The sequence below is a fragment of the Triturus cristatus genome, chromosome 7 (assembly GCF_964204655.1).
Source record: "Triturus cristatus chromosome 7, aTriCri1.1, whole genome shotgun sequence".
NCBI lineage: Eukaryota > Metazoa > Chordata > Amphibia > Caudata > Salamandridae > Triturus > Triturus cristatus.
In genome coordinates, this window is record NC_140590.1 from 1,693,377,053 (window position 1) to 1,693,403,031 (window position 25,979).

Sequence of the window (25,979 nt, forward strand, 5' to 3'; positions counted from 1 at the left end):
AAAGGACAAATCTTGCCCATGTTCTCCCATTCTCAACAAGCTAAGCTCCCTTCCAGAAGTCTGGGACGCACTGGTGGAACCACCAAGGCCAACACAGTAAGATTCCAGACAACACATCTGGAAATAAGCTGTGTTCCGGAGGAGATATGGTGGGCAAGGCACCCTTGAAGACTCCCTAGTGGTGAAGTGAATTGGTGAAGACGCGACCTACCGGCAACCAAGCCCAATTTGTCCTGCAGAGAGTCAGGAGCAGTTAATGACCCAGAGCAGGGAAGGCCTCTGATGTCCAGCGACTCCCTGACCACAGGAGGCCAAGATCCTGCCCTTTAAATCTCAAGTTCCGCTGTCCTCCCTCCTACAGCAAGTTTCTCAAGGAGGGCAAAAAAGCGAACAAAGAAGCAACGTCTTAAAAAGAGCAACATCCAGACCATCTTTGTGCAACTCCAGCAATTTGTATCCAATATTTGGGCAAGCAAGCACGGTTAAGTTCCAGCATACTCTATCTAAAGTCTTGGGACCGGCCAACTGGACAGGTACGAGAGAGGCAACCACACAGGCTGACCTGCCCACAGAAACGGCTCCCAGGCCATCGGGATCTGTTCTTACGCAAGGTTCCCCATTTTACAGCCCGGGTCAGCGTCAAGATGAACCTAGACGTTTTAAGGACGAAAGCACTCAGGCGGAATAAAAGGGTCCAAATTCCTCTTGGGGCCTAGATTCATCCCGGGCCACAATCTAGGTGCCTCAACTTGGGGTGCTTTCACGGGAGCGATCATCCCGAAGGCCCACCAGTGAGGAAATTCTTTCTGGCGCTCCGAGTCTCGCACCGCCGCCTGTGATCTCATGTAGCAACCCAGCACTCCGCCTCTTGCAACGGAGGGTGATCTGTGGACAATTGCAACACAGCAGAGTTCATTAGGGAACATCGCGATCTCCCGCTAATTCATCTTGAGCCCTTACAACCCGCCCATCAGGCTTGCAGAGGGCAGAAGGAATCCACCTCCTCAAATTTGATTCATACCTAGGTCCCTCAACACACGCCTAACTGAGAGAACCTGCTGGGATTGTTTATTCACATTCCTGCTCTCAAGCATATTATCTTGGAGGATCTGATATGGGCCAAATTTGACCCTCCACTTTTATACACCACAGGGGAAATTTCGAGCACAGCTTGGAGGAGTGTGACCTGGAGAGAAGTGTGGGGAGAAAAAAACACTAATGCAGATTGGGGGATTAACTTGGATAAATCTACTACCCCAAAATACCCACATGTCCTACGGATCCCACCCATACACCAGACAGCACAAAGCTTCCTTAAGGGCACATTAGGTGGAAACAGAAGCTGGAAAAAAGGAGACATCAAAGGTTCTAGAGATTGTACGCACGCTTAATCAGACAGCAGTACGCTTCTTCTGTACAAATGGTGTACATCTGGAGGCGGGGTGGCAGGAGAATCACATGAACAGGACATTGGCCCACATGTCTCTGCCCTTGATAGTTCACATCAGACCTCACGAAAGGCAAATTTTAAACTTTGAATAATTTTGTGAAACATGGCGGGGCTTAAAAAAAATCATCACAAATAGTAAAGTGCTGTCTTACCTGGATACAGGCGATATTCTCTGCTTCCAAGAAACTTGGGCTTTGGCCCCTACGCCCTTGTCAGGGTTCCACAAGATTTTTACCATGGCATCCCGTAGTGGCCTTTTTTGGGTGCCCGTTTAGGGTCTATCGATCTTTACTAAGCATGCTGCTAAATATAGAAGTCACTCTACTTGATAACAAATGCAGGGCAGTCCAAGCCACCCGAATTCAGGGTCTAAAAATCAACCGCAAAAATATGGTTTTGGTCAACTGCCATCTTAACGCTCAAAGAAAAGCAATGACGGAGTTGGTAAGCAACCTCCTCTAAAGCCTTGAAGATCACCTTTTAGACCACCCCCTCATGAATTTATAATCACTGGAGATTTTAACATGAGGGGTTTGAGGAGACTACCACTGAAGCCTCCCAATCAAGAGCAGGGACTGCTATTAATGACTTTCTGAAGCTCCACAATTTAGTATCGGCACAGATGGCAGCCTGAGGGGAAAAATTAGGAGTGGGCATTCCACCCAACCTATAGAGATATATCGGCCATTGATTATACTTTTCTCTCTGAAAGTTTGACTGCCTGCCTGGGTCACTTTGATATATCAGTTAGATCAGAAAGTTGCAATAATCCACTGAAATGTACTTTTAATCTCGCACTTCTACTTGCAGACCAAATAAACCATGTGGGCACATCAACGGAGGAAGAGACAGTGAAATTAACAAAAAGAATCAAGTGGCAGCCTGATCACAGAACAAAGGTCAGCACCTGGTTAGGGGAACTGGAGCTCATTCTGAAGTCATCTCAACCAGAATGTGCCCTTCAGGAATGGGGAAGATATATGGATGATCTAAGAATGCATCTGTTGGAACAGGAGCACAATCCCAATTTCCAACAGGCGGGCTGAAAACAAGTGACACCTGGTCACTACAGCAAAGTAATTACCCTCTCCAAAAGATCCCTCCACAAAGCCCAGCGTGCTCATCCGCTTAATCCATCAGATACTTGAGTTGAGGCAGTCAAATTGGCCATAGCCAGAAGGTCGCATAAAAAACTGTTTGGGAACATCGGAAGGAAAGGCATGACAAAAAATACGCCAGTCTTTCAGTTATTAAAAGATTATAACCAGGCTCGCTTCTAGGCCCATATCAACAAACTAAAAAACAGCAATGCGACCAGGAAAACTGAAAACTGAGTCTCTGAAGCAGCATGAGTTGTATGTGGATCGGTCAAGCATAACACCAGTTGCTGGTCTGGTTTAAATTACAGTTCTAAAGCTAAATCTTGCAGCAAACCTGGAAGCCTGTGAGCCTAGGCCATATCTCTAAGATGAACTTATTCACGATCATGGTCTTTTCTTGGAGGAGCCCCAGTATGACTCAGGAAGTCTAATTAGCTCCCGGAAGGTTGCAAATATACTTCCAGCTGAAATCAGATGGGGCCCCGGGCTCGAATGGCCTTCCAGCCAGCTTATTTAAAAATGCCCATAGTAGTTGGGCCAGGGTGCTGCCAGCACTTTATAATTATTCCTTTCAAAATGCCATCATCCTTGAGGTCTGGAGAGGATCCATTTTATGCCCCATATTCCACAATGGAGATCGGACTCTAGCTGCAAATTACTGATTGATCACCTTACTAGATGTAGAGGCAAAAGTCTATACTTGAATTCTATTAGAACAACTAGAATCCTGGGTAGTTAAGGAGGGCATTCTTCCAATCTTGCTTTAGGGCCGGGTCATCATTTATATGCAACATCCAAGCTGACTTAGGGAAGGCACTGGATTCCAGTAGTTCAGTTCTTTCAAAGCTAGGCACCATCACTTGCAAACAATCCAATATGCTTATGACATTGTGGTCATGGATCACACTAAATCGGGTTTGCAACGGGCTTTGGACACAATGAACAGCTTTAACATGGCTAACCATGTACGGGTTAACCAGGTCAAAACTAAAGTCTTGTTATTTGCCGATTATCGGCACAAGAAGACGGTGACATGGTGTCTGGAATGTAATACAATCCCCACAGCTAGGTATTACAAGTATCTGGGCTTGTGGTTTAGCAAAAGCGGCTCAGCCGTAGCCTAAATAATTGAGCACCTCTGCGGCCCACATCTTAACAGTAATGAAGGCAACGTTCACTCAAGCTCTACAGTATGGTCATTATGCCTAAGCAGGGGCACTGGACTCCTGGGGGAGTCCACACTGACACAAGCACTGACACAGAGGGATGGGACACTCTCGCTGAGCTTAAGAAGACACAGGTTAAAACAATTTCACACGGGCAATTTTAACCTGCTATCTGAGAGCAAATGCGGCCCCTAGAGGACTGCTGGTAGTCAATGAACCACTAATTTTCCTGGAGAATGCCTCCTTCAGGAAGGATTGGTCATTGTTTGTTTGGAGATGTACCAGGGACTGGCTGGTTCTGATTATTAACACCGCCAAAAAGATCTCAGATGCCCTGCTAGTACAGATTCAAACTAGTGAGAACAAATTGAAGACACAAATACAACTGACTGTCTTCAAAAATAAATTAGAGGAGGCTAACATGGTAGTTAATGAGTACAAGGACTACCTAGTTAATTCTAAATTCAGCAAGCTTCAAAAGGACTTAAAGAAATTTTCATAAGACAAAGTCTACCCCTACGTGAACGATGACTATGCCAAACAGAAAGAAAAAGGGAACATGAAGAAAAATGTATCTAACAGACGGGACACTGTGAAATCTAGCTCTGGGAGTGAGTCCAGTGCTAATGATTACAAACCAAGATACAGAGGAAGGGGTTCCTTCAGGGGGCCAAGTTATCTGTATTCAGGAGGCCATCGGGGATGGACTTTGGTTGGCCCCCTATGTACCCCGCAATGCAACCTCTACAGTATTACCCCAACCAACAATGTTTTTTAGGGAGAGGCAGGGGGGAGAGGACAAGGCAGACAGAAGAGGGTCTAGTGGGACGATGTCAACCAGAGAGTGACCCAGAGTATTTCCCGGGAGGCAGAACCAGGGAGCAGCAGAGACTAGATCTCATTATGAATCTTAGTGAGCTAACCTCACTGGGGATCAAGAAAATATTCTGATGAAGGGTCTGGGTTTGTTCCATCCAATTATGTAGATGAATTCAAACTCAAATGTGAATTAGCTGGCTTTTTCAGAAACCTGCGTCTTAAGGTATTCTGTGAGGGGAATGAAAAAGGAAGAACCGCAGAGGGGAACACAAGATTTAGGCCTAAATCAACTTTCACTCCAGCACTGGGCCAGTTACCCCCTGAAGTTGCGGTCTTTGAACAAGCAGTATTGAGGGACATAGATGAATCAGGAAGAATGAAAGAGAAAGGAATTTTAGCAACTTGACATCCTCTGAAAACAAAGCATTAGAGACATTGAGAGATGACTCCCGAACTGTAATAAAACCTGCTGATAAAGACGGGGTAATGTCATTCAGGGAAAGGAGGCTTACAACATGGAATGCTTACGCCTTTTTTTTTTTACCTTGTTTTTATTAGCATTTAATATAATCCCACAATGCAGTTTTCAATATTACTATTAACCGTTTTTCGACAGTGTTATACCATATCAGTCCAGCCAGTGATCAGTGACCATTAGACAGTGCCCATGATTATCATCTACATATTTCAACAACATTAATGTCAGAAGCATTGCATGTGGCACCGGGTAGCGATTGCAAGGAGGGGCATTACATCAAGGTCGGACCTCTCGTGCATACAGCTGTGAGTTGCAGTGGTCATGAGACGGTTACCAAGCCACCAGTGCACGAAACTGGACTTCAACCCGGCAGGGCTCGGACCTAGAGACACACATTTCGGATCTGCTCGTGGATATCACAATTGCAACTGAGAACAGTATATCTATCATAAAAAACAATGAGATAAAGAAAGTGGGGTGATGCTTACACCTTTTTAAATGAGAGAGGGAATTAGTAATTCTATCAATGGATCCCACAGAAGATTAAATTATAGAAATCAGTATCCACGTAGAAGAAGCCATCAGTAACGACTGGCTTGACCAAAAAAAAGGCAGCCTTCCTGTGTAAAATCCTATACTTCTACACTTTGCCAAAAGTACATAAGCAGACCAGACCCCTGCCCGGAAGACCTATCATCTTGGGAATAGAATCCGTGTTGGAACCCCTCTTGCAATTTTGTAACTTCTACTTCCGCCCCATTGTTCTGAGAATGGAGGCGTACCTAAAGGACACCAGAGAAGTACTGAATTTGATCAAGGACATTCAGTTTGATCCAGATAATGAAATTATGATGTGACTCTATATTGAGTCACTGTACACATATATTCTGCAGAGTGAAACCCTGAGAGTGGTGGAGAACATCCTCTTTGCAGAGGATTGGAGTTACCAAAACACCAAGATTGTTCATCATGTGCCTGGCAGAAATAGCCCTGACTAAGAACGACTTCCAGTACAATGACACCTACCTGCAGGTCCAAGGGAGATCTATGGGTAGTTCTTTTGCCCCTAGTTTGGCATGCCTGTATGTGTCCTCCTTTGAGGAAGAAAACATCTACACACGGGAAAATCCCTTTTTCAATCACATCAAAATTTTGAGGAGATACATTGATGATGTGATTTGGAAAGGAAATAAGGCCTCAGCTGAGGAATTTTTGATATGGCTCAACAACAAGAATCCCTTCCTGCTCTTTACCGCGACAATGACTACAGATTGCCTCCCATTTCTCAACCTTAACATCAGGGCTGAGAATGGAATATTGGTGAGCAGTGTCTACCACAATCCCATTGACAGGAACAACCTGCTCTACTTCAAAAGGTTCCATCCAAAATCCCTCAAGGAGAATTTGCCATATGGGCAATTCCTACATAGGAATTGCTCTGCCTTAACTGATTACAAGAAGGAAGCTGAACTACTGAGCAAGAAACTACAGGAACAGGACTACACAGACCAGGTAATAAAATGATCAATGAAACAGGTTACTAATAACAGAGATGCCCTACTGGAGACCTACCCAAGAGAACAGAAAGAAAGGAGCATCTGTTTTACTACATATAACACAGCTTCGAATCAAGTCAGGAAGATCATTATGAAAAACTGGCAGATCCTGAATTCAAATAGATTGAACCTTGAAAGCCTGCTGTTCTCTTTCAAAAAAGTGCAAGTATAAGAGACGTAGTGGTGCATACGAGACCTAGGACACCAAGACCCACGGGACAACTCACCATTGGGCCTACCACCGGTCACTGGACACCATGCGTGTGGACAGTGCAAAGCCTGTCCACTGATAATCAGTGGCAGGAAAGTGGGTGTGGGCTTACCCCTACAGTCGGAACTCAGGAACCACACGACCTGCAATACGGAAAATGTAATCCATCTGATTCAGTGCCCCTGCGGACTCATATATATATATATATATATATATATATATATATATATATATATATATTCACTGAAAAAACCATAGGTTTCAGACATGTTATAGTTAGCGGAAATTTTACTGATAAAAAACCAATGAAATTCCCCCGTTATAGTTAGTGCAGGCAACTATAACTCACGCGACCGCAATCCTCTGCTGATGCTAATACTGTATTTAGACACTTATTTGCCCATGTCTTCTTCCATAAATTTTTAGCTATACATATATTAGAAATATTTTTTTTTCATAAAGACACATATGTCATCAGCAGAAGATTGCGGTCGCGTGAGTTATAGTTGCCTGCACTAACTATAACTGGGGAATTTCATTGGTTTTTTATCAGTAAAATTTCCGCTAACTATAACATGTCTGAAACCTATGGTTTTTTCAGTGAATTTGCAAGGTTTTTTAAATGCTAATTCCTAACTATAACGTGTGTGAAACCTATGGTTTTTTCAGTGAATTTGTACGGTTTTTTAAATGCTAAGTTACTTTACGCCATTCGTGGCGTGCACGCCCACTTAACGCAGTTCGTTCCGTGCGCGCACGGTGAGCACGCGGTGCGCTATGCGCACCGCGCGCCCACTTTACGCAGTTAGTGCCGTACACGCAAGGTGGGCACGCAGTGCGCTACGCGCACCGCGTGCCCACGTTACGCACCGTGCGCACATGGAGGACATATTATGCGCTTCCTTGTGATAGGTAATCTGTTAAATTTAATTTGTAAGTGATGACAATAATATGCCATGCACAGAGAGTGTTTTTTTTTTTTTATTAAAATTTTTAGCGTAAGCGCACCGTACGCATACGGTAAGCGTAATCGGCGAAATTTTCAAAAAATTAAAATTTACCGTTTTTGGCCTTTGAGGACTCAACTAACATGGCTATGTGCATGGGCGCTGTCTAAACAGCCCCTTTATATGTTTTTTGCCTTTATTTACAGCCCCCCCCCTCAGAGTGCGAGAGAGAAAATGGCGGCCGCCGCTTCCTGGTTTCGACCGATTCGAATGTTTACTTAGATGTAACAGCCAATCAGAATCGCGCTCGCGCACGCCACCGTACGCGTACGGTAAGCTTACGGTAAGCGTACCGTAAGCTGGCTCAGATATATATATTGATTTAAAGGCTATTTTCTCAGAATCTACTGAACAGATTTACACCAAACCTACAAAAGGCACTTCCTTGACCTGAGGACTACCTCTCTGCCAAATTTCTAGTAATTCTGTTCAGCCGTTCGGGCTGTAGCCCTGTCTAAAGGTCCTATGGAAAAATGCATGGGAAAAACGCGTTTTGGGACCCCCCTTTTATCTCAGCCCCCGCTTGACGAATCCCCCCGAGACTTTCAGGGTAGGAGCGGAGCGTAGCGCCCCACCTATTTTGAGAAATTCGCGAGGATTCGTCGACCGGCGCCAAAGTTATTCAAAATAGAATGTTGCGGATTTCCTATGGAAAAGGGGTCCTAACTATAACTACCTACTGGCGACCGCCAGTAGGTAATATCTATATATATATATATATAGGTATATATATATATATATATTCACTGAAAAAACCATGGGTTTCACACACGTTATAGTTAGGAATTAGCATTTAAAAAACCTTTGAAATTCACTGAAAAAACCATGGGTTTCACACACGTTATAGTTAGGAATTAGCATTTTAAAAAACCTTAGAAATTCAATGAAAAAACCAAAGGTTTCACACATGTTATAGTTAGCTGGACATTTCACTCGTAAAAAACCAATGTTATAGTTAGTTCAGCTAACTATAACTCGCGCACCCGCAATGCACTACTGATGACGTCACATATTACATCACTCATGACATGGTCAGTGACATCACTCATGACATCACTGATGACATCTCAAATGACATCACTGATGACATAATCCAGTGAATGTGTGTTTTTCTGAAAATTAAATATGTTTTATATATGTATATCTCACGGACGATGGAAGAATAAATGGGTATATAAGTGTCTAAATGGATGATTTCTTTTTGAAAAATTGATTGTATAACTGACTGATTAAGTGTATCTTAGTGAATACATGGCTTACTGAGTAATGTTTAAATATGTAAATATCTTTATCAGTCTCTCACTTTGTGTATAAGTGGCTGCATGGGTTGGTGAGTAGCTACATGGGTGTTTATATATGTTATTAGTTGTTTTTTTTAGTATTAGTGTGAGTGTGTGTATGGTTCGGTGGGGGGTATTACGTAGTGCATAGGTACATGAATGAGTGACTCACTGTTTGTATGTGTTGAAGACAGCATGTCTGCAGGACTGTATGAGTGGATGAGTGTGTGCATGGGTGTGTTAGTGAGTGAATGACTGTCTCAATAGTGTCTCTATGAGTAACTACATATGTTTTAAACTAGTATATGTGACTATTGGTGTATATAACTGAGTATATGTGAGAGTGAGAGATTGAAAGAGTTCCTGTATGAATAAGTATGTGTTTCTATAAGTGATTGTTTAAAAGACTAAGGTGCCGATCACGATCCGGTAAAAAATTCCCCCGTGCGACTCGTATCGGGTCTTTTTACCGTACGAATCGTACAAGTGCCGTACGAACTGGCAATCACGATTCGCATGGTAAAAAGTCCATACGAACCGCACTGGGAATCATTCCCCACACGTCCTCGGGTCGGAAAATGTGTCCGACACGTCCTCGGACGATGTACCTTACAAACGTGAAAAACCAAGTCCGACCGAGGAATCACGATCCATCCCGTGCGTCCGAGGTTACAACCGTAAGGAAAAAACACCGTCCGCACCGAACTCCTACAGCAACCATGGAGACATGTGCCCGCATACGCGCCCAACACTCCCCCCAGCCCCCGTACGTCCGACACGTACCCCCCGTATATGTAGACCCCCACCCGTCTAGGTACACCCCAGTACGTTCCAGTCGAACCCCCACCCCAGTACGTGTCGTACCCCCCGTGTACCTACACCCCAGTACGTGCGAGCCACACCCCCACCCCAGTACGTGTCATAGCCCCGTCTACCCACACCCCAGTACGTTCCAGTCGAACCCCCACCCCAGTACGTGTCGTACCCCCGTGTACCTACACCCCAGTACGTGCGAGCCACACCCCCACCCCAGTACGTGTCATAGCCCCGTCTACCCACACCCCAGTACGTTCCAGTCGAACCCCCACCCCAGTACGTGTCGTACCCCCCGTGTACCTACACCCCAGTACGTGCGAGCCACACCCCCACCCCAGTACGTGTCATAGCCCCGTCTACCCACACCCCAGTACGTTCCAGTCGAACCCCCACCCCAGTACGTGTCGTACCCCCCGTGTACCTACACCCCAGTACGTGCGAGCCACACCCCCACCCCAGTACGTGTCATAGCCCCGTCAACCCACACCCCAGTACGTTCCAGTCGAACCCCCACCCCAGTACGTGTCGTACCCCCCGTGTACCTACACCCCAGTACGTGCGAGCCACACCCCCACCCCAGTACGTGTCATAGCCCCGTCTACCCACACCCCAGTACGTTCCAGTCGAACCCCCACCCCAGTACGTGTCGTACCCCCCGTGTACCTACACCCCAGTACGTGCGAGCCACACCCCCACCCCAGTACGTGTCATAGCCCCGTCAACCCACACCCCAGTACGTTCCAGTCGAACCCCCACCCCAGTATGTGTCGTACCCCCCGTGTACCTACACCCCAGTACGTGCGAGCCACACCCCCACCTCAGTACGTGTGATAGCCCCGTCTACCCACACCCCAGTACGTTCCAGTCGAACCCCCACCCCAGTACGTGTTGTACCCCCGTGTACCTACACCCCAGTACGTGCGAGCCACACCCCCACCCCAGTACGTGTCGTACCACTGTCAATGTACACCCCCCCACCCCAGTACGTGTCGTACCACCGTCAATGTACACCCCCCCACCCCTGTACGTGTCGTACCACCGTCAATGTACACCCCCCCACCCCTGTACGTGTCGTACCACCGTCCATGTACACCCCAGTACATTCCAGTCGTACCCCCACCCCAGTACGTGTCGTACCACCGTCAATGTACACCCCCCCACCCCAGTACGTGTCGTACCACCGTCCATGTACACCCCAGTACGTTCCAGTCGTACCCCCACCCCAGTACGTTTCGTACCACCGTCAATGTACACCCCCCCACCCCAGTACGTGTCGTACCACCGTCAATGTACACCCCCCCACCCCTGTACGTGTTGTACCACCGTCCATGTACACCCCAGTACGTTCCAGTCGTACCCCCACCCCAGTACGTGTCGTACCACCGTCAATGTACACCCCCCCACCCCAGTACGTGTCGTACCACCGTCCATGTACACCCCAGTACGTTCCAGTCGTACCCCCACCCCAGTACGTGTCGTACCCCCGTGTACCTACACCCCAGTACGTGCGAGCCACACCCCCACCCCAGTACGTGTCATAGCCCCGTCTACCCACACACCAGTACGTTCCAGTCGTACCCCCACCCCAGTACGTGTCGTACCACCGTCAATGTACACCCCCCCACCCCAGTACGTGTCGTACCACCGTCCATGTACACCCCCCCACCCCTGTACGTGTCGTACCACCGTCAATGTACACCCCCCACCCCAGTACGTGTCGTACCACCGTCAATGTACACCCCCCCCACCCCAGTACGTGTCGTACCACCGTCCATGTACACCCCCCCACCCCTGTACGTGTCGTACCACCGTCCATGTACACCCCAGTACGTTCCAGTCGTACCCCCACCCCAGTACGTTCCTGGCGCACCCCCAACACAACCTCTTAAGTACGGAGCGCACCCCATGCCCCAACATCACAACCGCATGTACGAGTCGTACAAAGCCACACACAAGGACATAATCGTACAACCAAATGGCCCATGTACACACCGTACACACGCTCAAAACGCACGTACACAACAAGGACAAAACAAAACAACACAAGAATACACCATTCGAAAGGCACACAGCCACTAAACATGGCCAACAACCACTAAAATAACACAATCACTGACCTGCAACTGTCAAAAACAAACAGAGGCCCAATACACCACCACTCCTTATAACACACCCACCCAAAATTCAAACACTGCCACACCCACCCATGAACCAATGAAAAGGGCCCACACACACAAACCATGAGCCTTTGCAACAGACCCACTGCTGCCAGACACCACAGAACCAGACTACAAGCTACACCACATCTTACACTTGCACACCTTCACACGACCACCCTCACAAACACCCTCTCATCACATTCACACACACACACAACCATCCACACCCCCCCCAACATCCACACCCCCCCCACACCCACACCATCCCCACCCACACCCCTCACCATGCCCACTACCAAGAATCCAAAGTTCAGTCACCGAGAGTTGGAGGTCCTTGTTGATCAAATCCTCAGAGTCGAGCCACAGATCTTTGGAACATTGGTCAGAAGCACCAGCCAGGCAGCCAAAACAGCCATGTGGCAGACCATCGTCGATGCTGTGAATGCTGTTGCGGACACCAGGAGGACCAAGCAGGATTGCCAGAACAGGTGGTACGATCTGCGGAGGAGGGTCAGAGCCAAGAGACAGGAGGAACACGACCAGGCCAACGCCACCGGAGGAGGGCCCTCCCGCAGAGCCGTACAGTACCATCCCTGGGAGGAGAGGGTGATGGCCATACTGCCGGTGGAGGCAGTTGAAGGAGTAGAAGGACTCCGAGACCCGGGTGAGTACACAAACAACGCACCCCACATGGGGGGAACTGCAACCACAACCAAAATTAATAACAGGCACGCAACCACCACAAGCCATCGCATTACTCAACCACACTCCATGAGCAGGCACATGCCACTGCTGCCACCATGCCCCATGCACCCAGCTGGACAATGTCAAGTCACAGGCCACAGAAGACAACAACACATGACACGGTAACCCGGATGGCGGGAGGCTGGGCACCAAGAATCACATAGTGCGACTCCAAAGCAGACAACAATGCCCTCTGCCCATATGGCCTAGGTCACAGCCAGACAAACACTGTGTCCCAACACAGGAATGACTTGCCAGCAAATGGCGGACGCCTTGCATCAACACATGGGGGTGAAGGCACTGTTTTGCACATGCCAGCAGCTAATGAACAGCCAACAGTGTGAAAGAGTGGCAGCACACACCACCACAGCAGCAGCGCACAGACACACAGCAGACAAAATGGGTGCCTGGAGATCAGAAACAAACTCACATCAACAGGCCAAGGGCCACTCAAAGATCTGCTAACAGTGTGTGCCCAGGAAGCTGGGCCAAGGTGACAGAGGGTGACACACGGAGGGAGGGAGAGGGGGACACAGAGGGAGGGAGAGGGGGACTGAGAGGGAGGGAGACGGACAGAGGGAGGAGGCTGACACACAGAGGGAGGGAGAGGGGGACAGAGAGGGAGGGAGAGGGGGACAGAGAGGGAGGGAGACACAGGAAGATGGACACAGGGAGGAGGCTGAAACACAGAGGGAGGGAGAGGGGGACAGAGAGGGAGGGAGAGGGGGACAGAGAGGGAGGGAGACGGACAGAGGGAGGAGGCTGACACACAGAGGGAGGGAGAGGGGGACAGAGAGGGAGGGAGAGGGGGACAGAGAGGGAGGGAGACACAGGAAGATGGACACAGGGAGGAGGCTGACACACAGAGGGAGGGAGAGGGGGACAGAGAGGGAGGGAGAGGGGGACAGAGAGGGAGGGAGACGGACAGAGGGAGGAGGCTGACACACAGAGGGAGGGAGAGGGGGACAGAGAGGGAGGGAGAGGGGGACAGAGAGGGAGGGAGACACAGGAAGATGGACACAGGGAGGAGGCTGACACACAGAGGGAGGGAGAGGGGGACAGAGAGGGAGGGAGACACAGGAAGATGGACACAGGGAGGAGGCTGACACACAGAGGGAGGGAGAGGGGGACAGAGAGGGAGGGAGAGGGGGACAGAGAAGGAGGGAGACACAGGGAGAGCAAATCAGTCCTGTGGTGTGTGGGAATGTCTGCTCGTCAGCAGGTGGACTGCGTGCATGTAGACAAGGGTGGCCAGTGCCAGAACCCCCCCTCTTCATCATGGCAAAACGCAGGGCCATGTCACAACCTGTACACGAGCACAAGGACAGCCACCTGCATCATATAAGTGTGTGGATCCACTCCATGTGCACATGTACAGTGCTACAAGGAAGGCGCAAATGCATGGCTCGCCACACATGCACACTCCACTGCTGACTGCAGTCACACTTGACGCAGCAAGTAAGACTGTGCCACACATAGTTAAAGGGGCCAAATTGGTGCCCAAGGGACACACACATGCACAAGTGCACTGTGAGTGGAATGCAAGACAGATCCTAATTCCAAGAGGAAATGTGCCAACTTTGTAACGGATGAAACATGGATGTTGCATGGATCAAAATTAACATTTTCTCTCTCACACACAGGTCAACGTCGTGCTGCACCCCCCAACACTGGGGGGGAACACTCACAGGACCCGGATCTGCAGGAGACCGATCCCACCGGCAGCGACCACTCTCACCACTCTGCGGACGACCCCGACCGACCTGGCCCCTCTGGTGTCCAACCACCTGCAGCACCTGCGTCAGGTACAACCGTGCCAACCACCACCCCCACTCCTGCCACATCCCAGGAGACACCCAGGATCCCTGCCCCAACACCACAATGCAGCCAGGCTCGCCAGGAGGGACACGGTGTCCCGGGCACCCAGGAGGAGGCAGGCGACAACGCCAATGCCACCCCTCAGGGGTCCCGGAGACCCGATGTGCCCACAAGTGCAGGCCAGACGCAAGTGGGCAGGGGTGGTGGGAGTGGAGGACGGCGGAGGCGCGAGCCTGACCAGTTGGCTGGGGATCCGGTATTTTCCCATGTCCGTAACATCCTGGACTCATACCGGCAGGACACCACGGGCATGGCCCAGGTTGTGTCCGTCCTCGAGGGGATCAAGGTCCAGCAGGCCCAGCAACATGCGGAGCTAATAGCCTGTCTACAGGTACACCAACGGAGGATGGAGGACAGACAGGCTGAGCAAGTGACGGCGTCCCAGGGGATTCACGCTGAACTCCGTCGGATGGCCGACACCATGGCCGACCCTCCCTGTGCCAGAAGGCGGAGAACATCACCACCCACAGGGAGGGATCATGAGGAGGAGGAGGAAACATCCGACGGAGCATCCCAGACGTCGTCACGGCCTGCTGCTGAGGTTCCCCGCAGGAAGCCGGGTCGTCCACGGAAAGGACCGTGAGGGTGGCTGCTACATCACCATCTCCCAGGACACCTGGCCTGGCACCTGGCCCACTGGAGCAACAGCATCACAGCATCAAGAGACATTCTCTGCCACATGGCCCTGCTGGTCACTGGCTGACCAACGTTGACAAAGACTGTGGCATGGACTCTGAGGATTTCCAATGGCAAGGACACCAACTCCCCTACTGAACTTTGGATTCCCTAATCCCGGAAAGCCCCTCACTTTGTCCCCCCCCCCCCCCAATAATAAATCACACTATTAAGAGTAGATGCCTGCTGGTAGCATTATTACCTAACATGTGTCTTGTACAGTCTAAACATGCCTGAGTCATCTGTTCACTTCAACCATCCACACCCTGGGGCCTGAGTCTGGCACAGGACACATGGGTCACAGTTCATTAGGCAAGACAGACATGGAGCACCATACACACCCGTGATGGTCAGAACCAGCTGAGGGGGTGGCCGAACAACCGTGCTGACAGACACATTGAGTACAGCAACAGTCATGCGCAGAGGTCAGGGATCCTGGCCCGTGTCCTGGGGGGCACCCAGGTATTTGTAGACAGGTGGCAGAACCATGTCCTGCAAGCTTGAGTCCGGTGGATGCAGAGAATGGGGTCATGGACAACGTTGGATGCATGGGGATGGCACATGTCACAATACCCACACAGTCATGGACATCATGCCCAATACACAGTCTCAGCACACACACACAGCTTGCATCTTGCCACTCGACACATTGACACATAGCCACAATCAGGGAATACCATGCCAGACATGCAGGATGCACCGTGCCAACACACCAGCATTGACTGAGAAGAGGCACCTTGGAGGCATAGGGACACCTTTAATAGTCATGTTTTTGGGATTGCAGAGGCAACTTGAAGTACACATGAACACATCATGTGGAGTAACATGTGGCTCCAACACTGGCACCCCCCTTCTGCAGCACAAATGCGTGATAGCCATGGAACTGGCACACAAGTGTCGGCTAACAGCTAAATACCCACAGCTGCTCACGGAGAGACTGCCATACACCATACATCCGCTGATGTGGAAGTCCCACGCCATGTCAAGACAATGTTAACCGTATGTGTCCGAGGGCAGTGTCACACACATTGATGCCATCATCACAATCCACTATCCCATCACTGATGACTGACAACCAGGCAGCCCATCTATTCAGGTGTACCCAGCTGCATGTCGTGTCCCATGGGGATGCCACATGTCTGCAGAGGAACCAAACCCCGACCGGGGCAGTGTGCACACATCGTGAACAACTGCCACACCCAATACACCCCAGATGCATCCCTTACCCCATGGAGACTTCCAAACGTGTCCGTGCCTGTAACGCTGAGTCAGCCCACGATGTCATGTCCATGAGGAATAGCAGTGCCACAACAATGCAACCAGCAAACGGCATGCGCAGGTACCTGGGGAAGAGAGACACACAAGAAGTCAGCCACAAAAAGCACAGCCACTTGCATGTGCAGTTACTCGACACATGTATGGATGACAACATGCTAGGTCACAATTATGACTGGGGAAATACTACCATCACTGCCACCATCACTCCAGTGACACACCCACACACACCTCTGACCCACGTGCCATACATGCAGGTGGAGACACACATCACAACGCATGCCACACGGGGACCAATGCGTGCACACTCAGACCCTGGTACTCACCACTAAGCAAAGAAGTCGCGTATGAGCCGAGTCCGGATGTCCTCTTGCGGCTCCACATCCTCCACATCACTAGCCCCATTGCCAAGCCCTTCGTCCTCCATGGGTGGATGGTCCTCGTCATGTTGATTCAGGATGAGTGGCACAGCTCTTTCAACTGCCATGTTGTGCAGCATGCAGCAGACCATGAAGATCTTGCAGACCTTCGCCGGGGCATAAGGGAGTGCACCGCCGGTCTTGTGGAGGCACCGGAATCGGCTCTTCAGCATGCCAAACGTCCTCTCTATCACTCGCCTTGTCCGGCCATGGGTGGTGTTATAGCGGAGCTGGGCCGGCGTGATGGGGTTGCGGAGAGGTGTCAGCAGCCAAGGCATGTTGGGATAGCCAGCGTCCCCTACATGGGAAGCACATGGACATCGTTAGAACTGGTGTAGCGGTCGTGCTGGTCGGCTATACAGAATACAGGACAGACAGACTGTACCCACCAACAACACATGCCCGTTCGTTGCGCAGCTGCATCATCATATCAGGCATCCCGCTACGCCTCATGATGTAGGCATCGTGTGCTGATCCTGGGAAACGAGCACAGACATGTGAAATCACCATATTGGACAGACACACCACAAGGGCATTGATGGAGTGGTAGTGCTTCCGATTGCGGTACGCCACCTCCTGTGCGTGTGGTGGTACCAAACCTACATGTGTCCCATCTATGGACCCAATGACATGGGGCATCCCTCCCAGGGCATAGAATCCACGCTTGACCTCAGTCATCTGTTCAGGGGTTGGGAACTTGATGAAGTCATCCAGGTGAATCAACATGGCCTCCAAGAAATCATGCAGCACACCGCTGAACTTGCTCTGGGACATGCCACCAACATGAGCTATGGTATTTTGGAAGGTACCCGTGGCAAGGAAATGTAGGGCAGCCATTACCTTCAGCTGGGGTGTCAGTGCCGCAGGATACCTGTGCTGCGGTTGCAGGTGTGGTGCCAGTCTCGCCGTCAGCTCCAGAATCAACGGTTGGGTGAAGCGGTAGAGCCGGATCCTGTCATTCTCCTGCATGGTGGCCAAGTCTGGAATTCTTCGGGCAACAGGAGGCGCTCTGCAGTAATTTGGAAGTGACAAGGAAGAGTGAGTGCACTACGAGAACAACTCATGTCTAATGAGCACATGTAAATCTGGCAATACACACATGCCACATAGGGAGTCAGGCATGTGCTCAATGCCCAGGACACGTATGGATGCAAGGTGACACTCCTTCCAAGACCCAGCTACACACGGTGATTGAGAACCTCCCCATGCCACGCCATGGAAATAGCTGTGTCCCAGTGCAAGTGCACTGCCCGACGCAAGACAGGAGTGACATACACCCACACATCAGCAGAAGTGTGATGCCGATTGCAGAGACTGGTAGCGGAACACTTGAGCCACAGGTCACATGACATTACACTAGTCCAGCCCACACACCTTGCCATGAAGGTGCACATGTCATGACTCACCACACATTCCTTGTGAGTTTGCTGACATGGCCTTGTCACGCCACTCCGTGTCCCATGCATACATGTGCACCTCACATCCGATAACACATGTGGCATGGTGTTGGGAACAGTGTGCAATGACAATCTACACACAGCCACATGTTGGTTGCTGCAACGGCTGCAGCTTTTGAGGGTGCTACAACATCAACCTGATGTAAATCCCGGACACATATATGGCATAGTCACATTGTGCACTGTGGGTAGTGACAAGTCATGTGTCATGACCCCTGTACCGGGCATCATGGGACACTTCGGTGTGTTGGTGTCCGTGCCATGCCAGTGACGCTCACCCCAAGTGCACAGTCCCACATGCACACATGTCAAAGGAGTCAAGGGCATGCCTGGCACACATTGCACCCTCACACAGTACACATGTACACATCTCATCATACATCTGGTGCCTTCTCCACTCAGGAGGCATGTTCCACATCACAGCCTGTGACACCTGTGCCCCACACATGTAGTAATGCACAGACGATGCCTTGATGTCCATTCCTGGACAAGTATGTCCATCCATGGACAAGTATGTCCGCCCTATTCCTACATGTGTGTCGCCTATCACCACAGTGATGTGTAAAAACCGCCGTACTGCTGCTGAGAGGGCCTGTGCATGTTCCCAAATCACTGTGGGAGTGCTGCCGTATGTGTACCCATCGTGATGGCGAGCGTACAGGCATTTGTACGGTCCGTAGCACTACGGGTACGCATACGCGTGCAGACCCATAGTGATAGTGAGCGTAGATGCGTGTGTACGTTCCGTACCACTACGGGTACGCATACGCGTGCAGACCCATAGTGATAGTGAGCGTAGATGCGTGTGTACGGCCCTATCACTATGGGTCTGCACGCGTATGCGTACCCGTAGTGGTACGGACCGTACACACGCATGTACGCTCTATATCACTATGGGTCTGCACGCGTATGCGTACTCGTAGTGATAGAGAGCGTAGATGCGAGTGTACGGTCCGTACCACTACGGGTACGCATACGCGTGCAGACCCATAGTGATAGAGAGCGTAGATGCGATTGTACGGTCCGTACCACTACGGGTACGCATACGCGTGCAGACCCATAGTGATAGAGAGCGTAGATGCGAGTGTACGGTCCGTACCACTACGGGTACGCATACGCGTGCAGACCCATAGTGATAGTGAGCGTAGATGCGTGTGTACGGCCCTATCACTATGGGTCTGCACGCGTATGCGTACCCGTAGTGGTACGGACCGCACACTCGCATCTACGCTCACTATCACTACGAGTACGCATACGCGTGCAGACCCATAGTGATATAGAGCGTACATGCGTGTGTACGGTCCGTACCACTACGGGTACGCATACGCGTGCAGACCCATAGTGATGGAGAGCGTAGGCATGCATGTACGGGCCGTTGCCATGCATTTGGGGTGCCCTAGGGCCCCCAAACGCACCGTACCTGTGTGTGATGCTCCAAATTACATAGGGGACAAGTATTAAGGCCTACATGCATGCTGGTTGTCATGGAGACCAAGTTCAAAATTCGAAATTGTTCTGGAAGGTGCACAGCAGAAGTCAGTTGGAATTCTTCTACTTTGTTGCAATGTGTTTGTGGGGCTGACATCATGCAGGAGAATGAAACCGATAGAGAACCCACAGACTGCTAGGTTTGAAGGGATTGGTGGAAACATAGGATGCAAATGTGAGTGACCAATCACTCTGTACTCCTGTGCATGAGACTGGGCAGAAGGGCACATATAAGGCAGCCAGGTCCCATGAGGGAGCACTTGCCTGCACATCTTTGCATTCGTCGACCCAGCTGCTGCTACTGATTCCCTGGAACCATGTCAAGGGCTGTGGAGAGGACACAGCCATTCACCCTGGAGGAGAACATGGCTCTGCTGGATGTGATCCTCCCACAGTACTCCATGCTGTATGGGCGACCAGGGTATCAGGTGAGTGCATAGGCCACTGCCACAGACTGTCCCTATGTTGTGACTGTGACTTCTGCCATTGCGTCCAGGTGTAACACACATGCCATGTACTGTCGGGGGGGTCCCAGGGGGGGGTGCCTGATGTCTCCCAGCAGTGCCCTGAGACAGGAGGGGTGGGGGCCTATCACTCACAGCAGTGCCCTGAGACAGGAGGGGTGGGGGCCTATCACTCACAGCAGTGCCCTGAGACAGGAGGGGTGTGTGTGATGCACAGTGTGAGCCTTGATCATTGATTGTGACATTGCCATCATTCCACCTGTGTACCCACTGTGGCACGTACTGCTTTTTCCCTCACCAGGGGATGATGTCCCTATGACAAAGGTGCAATGCGTTGGCTGCATGACATGCCTTGTTGTAACCAGCTAATTTGTACCCATATGTCTCTCTGTGACATGTGGCTGGTGTATTGATGTGGTGTCACTTGTTCCTCCTCACAGGTAGGCGCCACTGCCAAGGAGCAGATCTGGCTGACCGCCGTCAGTGCCGTGAGGGGTGTGGATGGTCGGAGGCGGAGCCTGCCCCAGGTGAGGAAACGCTGGCAGGATATCCGGTGCTGGACGCGGAGGATTGCACGGCTCCTGCTGGGGGACTCACCTGAGAGCCACAAGAACCGCGGCCGCCGCCGTCTGAGCCACCTCCACAGGCGTGTGCTGCCGGTGGTCTTTCCAGACCTGGAGAGGCGCTTACAGGCGATGCAGCAGCCGGAAGGGGGTAGGTACATGTGTGTTTGTTGTGTGTCACCGGCATTTGTAAGGGCACAGTAGCATGAATTCACTGGCAGGGTTTAAAGGTGCTGTGCAGATCCTGTTTGCCCCAGTATAGCGCTGTGCCCCTGCCACCCTTCCCCTCCTTGCAATGTGTTCCCTGGTCTGTGTGTAGTCACTCCTTCACAAGGTAATGTAGGCTGGCGCTTTGTCCACGAGAACAATGACTGTAGCATCATGTGTGGGGGTGGTGTGTAACAGGTTGTGGGACCTTGCCTGTGCACTGTCAAGTTCACTGCATGTGGGTTCCATGTCAGTTGGCACTGATGCTGACTCCAGACATGGGAGTTGGTCTCTCATGTGTCATGCCTTACAGCGCGCATGTCCTATGTAGTGGCCTGTGACATGATGTGCATGAGTGTGCGATACACATAGTGCAGGGATGGTGACGTGTGTTGCAGTCATTACCATTCAGTAGCATGTAGTTGCGTGACCACTACTGTCCCCTGGGGCACCTTTTCCTCAGTGGTGTATGTGTCATCATAAACGTGGCCAATCTCAGTGTCTACAGCGTAGGTTGTGCTCTGTGCCATTGTCCCCTGTCACCATGTATATAGACGTGCTATTTTGTACAGGTGTCCACTGTGCAGCCTGACCTGATTGTCCTTCTTCATACTCACAGTTGCCAGTGCCTGTGTGTCTTGTTATACTCATCTGAGGATGGGCACTGGTACCTCATTATTTGTACAGGCGCACCTTGGCTGTTTGGCGTCCAATCTTGCTTTTTGCCTGCCCCTGTGTGTGTCACCCAGACTATGAGATGTTGGTGCCACCTGTGTCTCAACAATTTGCCTCGTGTAGGGTCTTGTTGGGGCGGGCAATGCCTATGTGTTAAATCCTGATTTCCACTTGCTGGGTCTGGGCAGTGTGTGATGTGTCTGGACACACACGCAATGTGCAGTGACCGAGTCATGTTGTGCATGTTTTCAGCATTACCTATGCAGCATGTGTCTCAAGTTCATGGATATGGTCCCTGGTCATCGGTATTTTCGCCAACGCTGTGTGGTGCAGATGCAGTGCTGGATTGTCCCCAGGGCCTGGGTGCTATGTCAGACTCCGTTTCCTGTGTTTAGCTATTGTCTCATGCTCTCCATGGTATTTCAGTGGCATGGTGGCTCAACCAACTGTGTGTTTCATGCCCTACATCGGTACCCTGTTCAGTAGATGTTAGGGATCTTCCTTTTCAGGCCATGCAATGTTACCTATGTAGATTAGACTCATGTGACAGATGTGTACAGGTGTCTGATTAATTTCTGTCTCTCCACCCTGCCCACAGCATCGTCGGGGGACACAGAGGGAGACATGGACACAGACCAGGCGGAGGGACCGAGCACCAGTGCCAGCCGTGACATCGGGTCTGGCACATCGAGTGGGACAGAGGCGGAGGAGAGTGTGGCCGAGGACCTGTCGACTGGCACATCAGACTACGAAGCTGACAGGTCCGAGGACGATGTCTCCGAGTGGGCGGAGGCTGCACCAGCAGCTGACAGCGGAACAACACCTCGCACCGCCCCCTCAGTTTCCACCAGCCGCCTCCCACTTGCTCGTGTCCCTTCCCAGCGTGCCCGGTCACAGCATGTCTCCTTCCTGCCAGGCACCGCACCTCCTGCCCCTGTCTCCACTGCTGCCGCCAATGCAGAGTCTGTGGACATCCAGTGGCAACTGCAGGTTGGTCAGGCTGCGATCCTTAATGTCCTCCATGCCCACGGCCAAACCCTCACCAACATCGAGGCTTTCTTGGAGGGCATTCATTCATCGCAGGCTGACCAACGCAACTTGCTGAGGTCCATAGACTCCACACTGACTGCAGCAGTGGGTCTCCTGCAGCGCGACCTCCCCCCACCTACCCCTGCCCCATCCACACTTCCCACTCCCATGCCTGTCCCACGTACACCCAGACGTCGGCATGCACCCACATCAACGGACACGGGCACCACACCAGCAGGGAAGGTCCACCGCACTCCTCCTGACACGCACACACAGGGTGAGGTAGGCACACCCACTGGGTCGGGGGGCAAACGTGTGACACGCAGCCATAGTGGGAGTCCGCATTCTACCCAGTCCACTCCCTCCAAATCCCCTCCCCTCAGCTCTCCTGGCCACATCTCCCCCAAGGACTCCTTCATGGCCGCTCTGTCCCTGAGCCCCACAGTTACACCACCACGCAAGCGGTCAAGGAGGTCCCCGGTCAGGGTGGTTGAGTCTCCCCCCCTGTCTCCACCCTCCCCCGGTGGCGCTGCGACCCATCCCTCTGACCCCCCCCCTCCTTGGGGCCTGAGGTCCCTTCGGGTGCAGGGGACTCCCTGGAGGACCTTGCAAAGGTGTGTAGTGCCATCCTGGCCTCCGCCTTTGGCACTGACCCACCCCCTGTGGTGGAGTCCTCCATCCCTGCACCCACAACGCCTCCCCTTTGCCCTGATGTCCCTGCGGTGCCTGTTGCTTCCCCCCCCCCGATGCCCTCACCAGTGTGGAAGACGATGCCATTTGACTGTGCAGGCAAGGTAGGGGACACGCATCCCACTGTGTCCCCCATCCAGCTGAGAATCATTGACTGCCCTATGGGCTTTGTGAAGATTGAACTGCCTGCGATCCACGGACATTGTGCTCATGCTGAATAAAGCTTACTTTTTTTTTCATTATCACACTACTGCTATGCTGGTATTGGTGTTGGTGGGGCTGCTACATGGTTTTGGGTGGTGTGTAAGGGTTTGGGTGTGTGGGATATGTAGTAGTGTACTGCTCATTGGTGGGACCCTGTGATCTGTGTGCCATCACAAGGTGTTGGCTAACTTTCTTTGTTCATGTAAGCAGTTACTGCATGGTGCACTTGTCCCAGGGTGTATTCCTTCCTCTGTGTACCCAGCTTTCTTCCCTGCAGGGTGTTCCCAATGTTTAGCGCAGAGCTGTGTCTACATGAGCTGTGTGTGTGACGGAGCCCTTCTACTTTGGCCATGCATGCAGGGCCATGTCTCCACCTGCAACAATCGTGGCATCCTTGGTGATCACTGTACTTGTGTGTGGAGTCTGTTGACATGAGTTCATGGGGACATGTTCCCTTGTAGCCAGTATGCATGTGGATAATTCTGGCCTCACACACATGTGTTACACCCCTCCTGTCTCAGGGCACTGCTGGGTGGACTCCACACCCACCCCTCCTGTCTCAGGGCACTGCTGGGAGTGATAGGCACCCACCCCTCCTGTCTCAGGGCACTGCTGGGAGGACTCTGCACACACCCCTCCTGTCTCAGGGCACTGCTGGGAGTGATAGGCACTCACCCCTCCTGTCTCAGGGCACTGCTGGTAGGACTCTGCACACACCCCTCCTGTCTCAGGGCACTGCTGGGAGGACTCTGCACCCACCCCTCCTGTCTCAGGGCACTGCTGGGAGGACTCTGCACACACCCCTCCTGTCTCAGGGCACTGCTGGGAGGACTCTGCACACACCCCTCCTGTCTCAGGGCACTGCTGGGTGGACTCTGCACACACACCTCCGATTTCAGGATATGTACTTTTGGCACATACACGGTGGGGGTACGCTCAATGCATTCGAGGTGAGGGTACGAGTCTACTGACACTGGTGTGGTGGGGGTACGCTCCGTACGTCCGCGGGTGGGGGTACGGGTCGTACTGACACTGTTGGCATGGGGGGTACGCTCCTTGCATACGCGGGTGGGGGTACGGGTCGTACTTACACTGTTGGGCTGGGGGGTACACTCCTTGCATTCGCGGGTGGGGTTACGGGTCGAACTTACACTGTTGGGGTGGGGGTACGCTCCGTACGTCCGCGGGTGGGGGTACAGGTCGTACTTACACTGTTGGGCTGGGGGGTACGCTCCTTGCATTCGCGGGTGGGGGTACGGGTTGTACTGACACTGTTGGCATGGGGGGTACGCTCCTTGCATACGCGGGTGGGGGTACGGGTCGTACTTACACTGTTGGGCTGGGGGTTACGCTCCTTGCATTCGCGGGTGGGGGTACGGGTCGAACTTACACTGTTGGGGTGGGGGTACGCTCCGTACGTCCGCGGGTGGGGGTACGGGTCGTACTTACACTGTTGGGCTGGGGGGTACGCTCCTTGCATTCGCGGGTGGGGGTACGGGTCGTACTTACACTGTTGGGCTGGGGGGTACGCTCCTTGCATTCGCGGGTGGGGGTATGGGTCTTACTTACACTGTTGGGCTGGGGGGTACGCTCCTTGCATTCACGGGTGGGGGTACGGGTCGTACTTACACTGTTGGGCTGGGGGGTACGCTCCTTGCATTCGTGGGTGGGGGTTCGAGTCGTACTTACACTGTTGGCATGGGGGGTACGCTCCATGCATACGCGGGTGAGGGTACGGGTCGAACTTACACTGTTGGGGTGGGGGTACGCTCCGTACGTCCGCGGGTGGGGGTACGGGTCGTACTTGCACTGTTGGGCTGGGGGGTACGCTCCTTGCATACGGGGTGGGGGTAGGGTCCGTACATACCCGTCCCCATGCTATGTGATGTTTGTGCGGCCCGTACCCAGGCCTTTGCCACGTGGGTGCGATCCGTCCCGCCATTGTTGGGGTGACGTGTGTGGGCGTGGTCCGACTCGTACCCACGCTCTTCAGGCGTGGGTACGGGACGTACCTGTCTGGTTGTGTTGCCGGTTCGCGTGGTGACGGACTTCCGTTGTGGCGGTCGCTGCCTTATCAGGACACGCCCCCACCCCCTCGTGGTGACCAGGGCATGGGAGTCAGGTATGTCCAGGCCATGTGTGGTGTGTGACTTATGTGGTTGTTTTGTG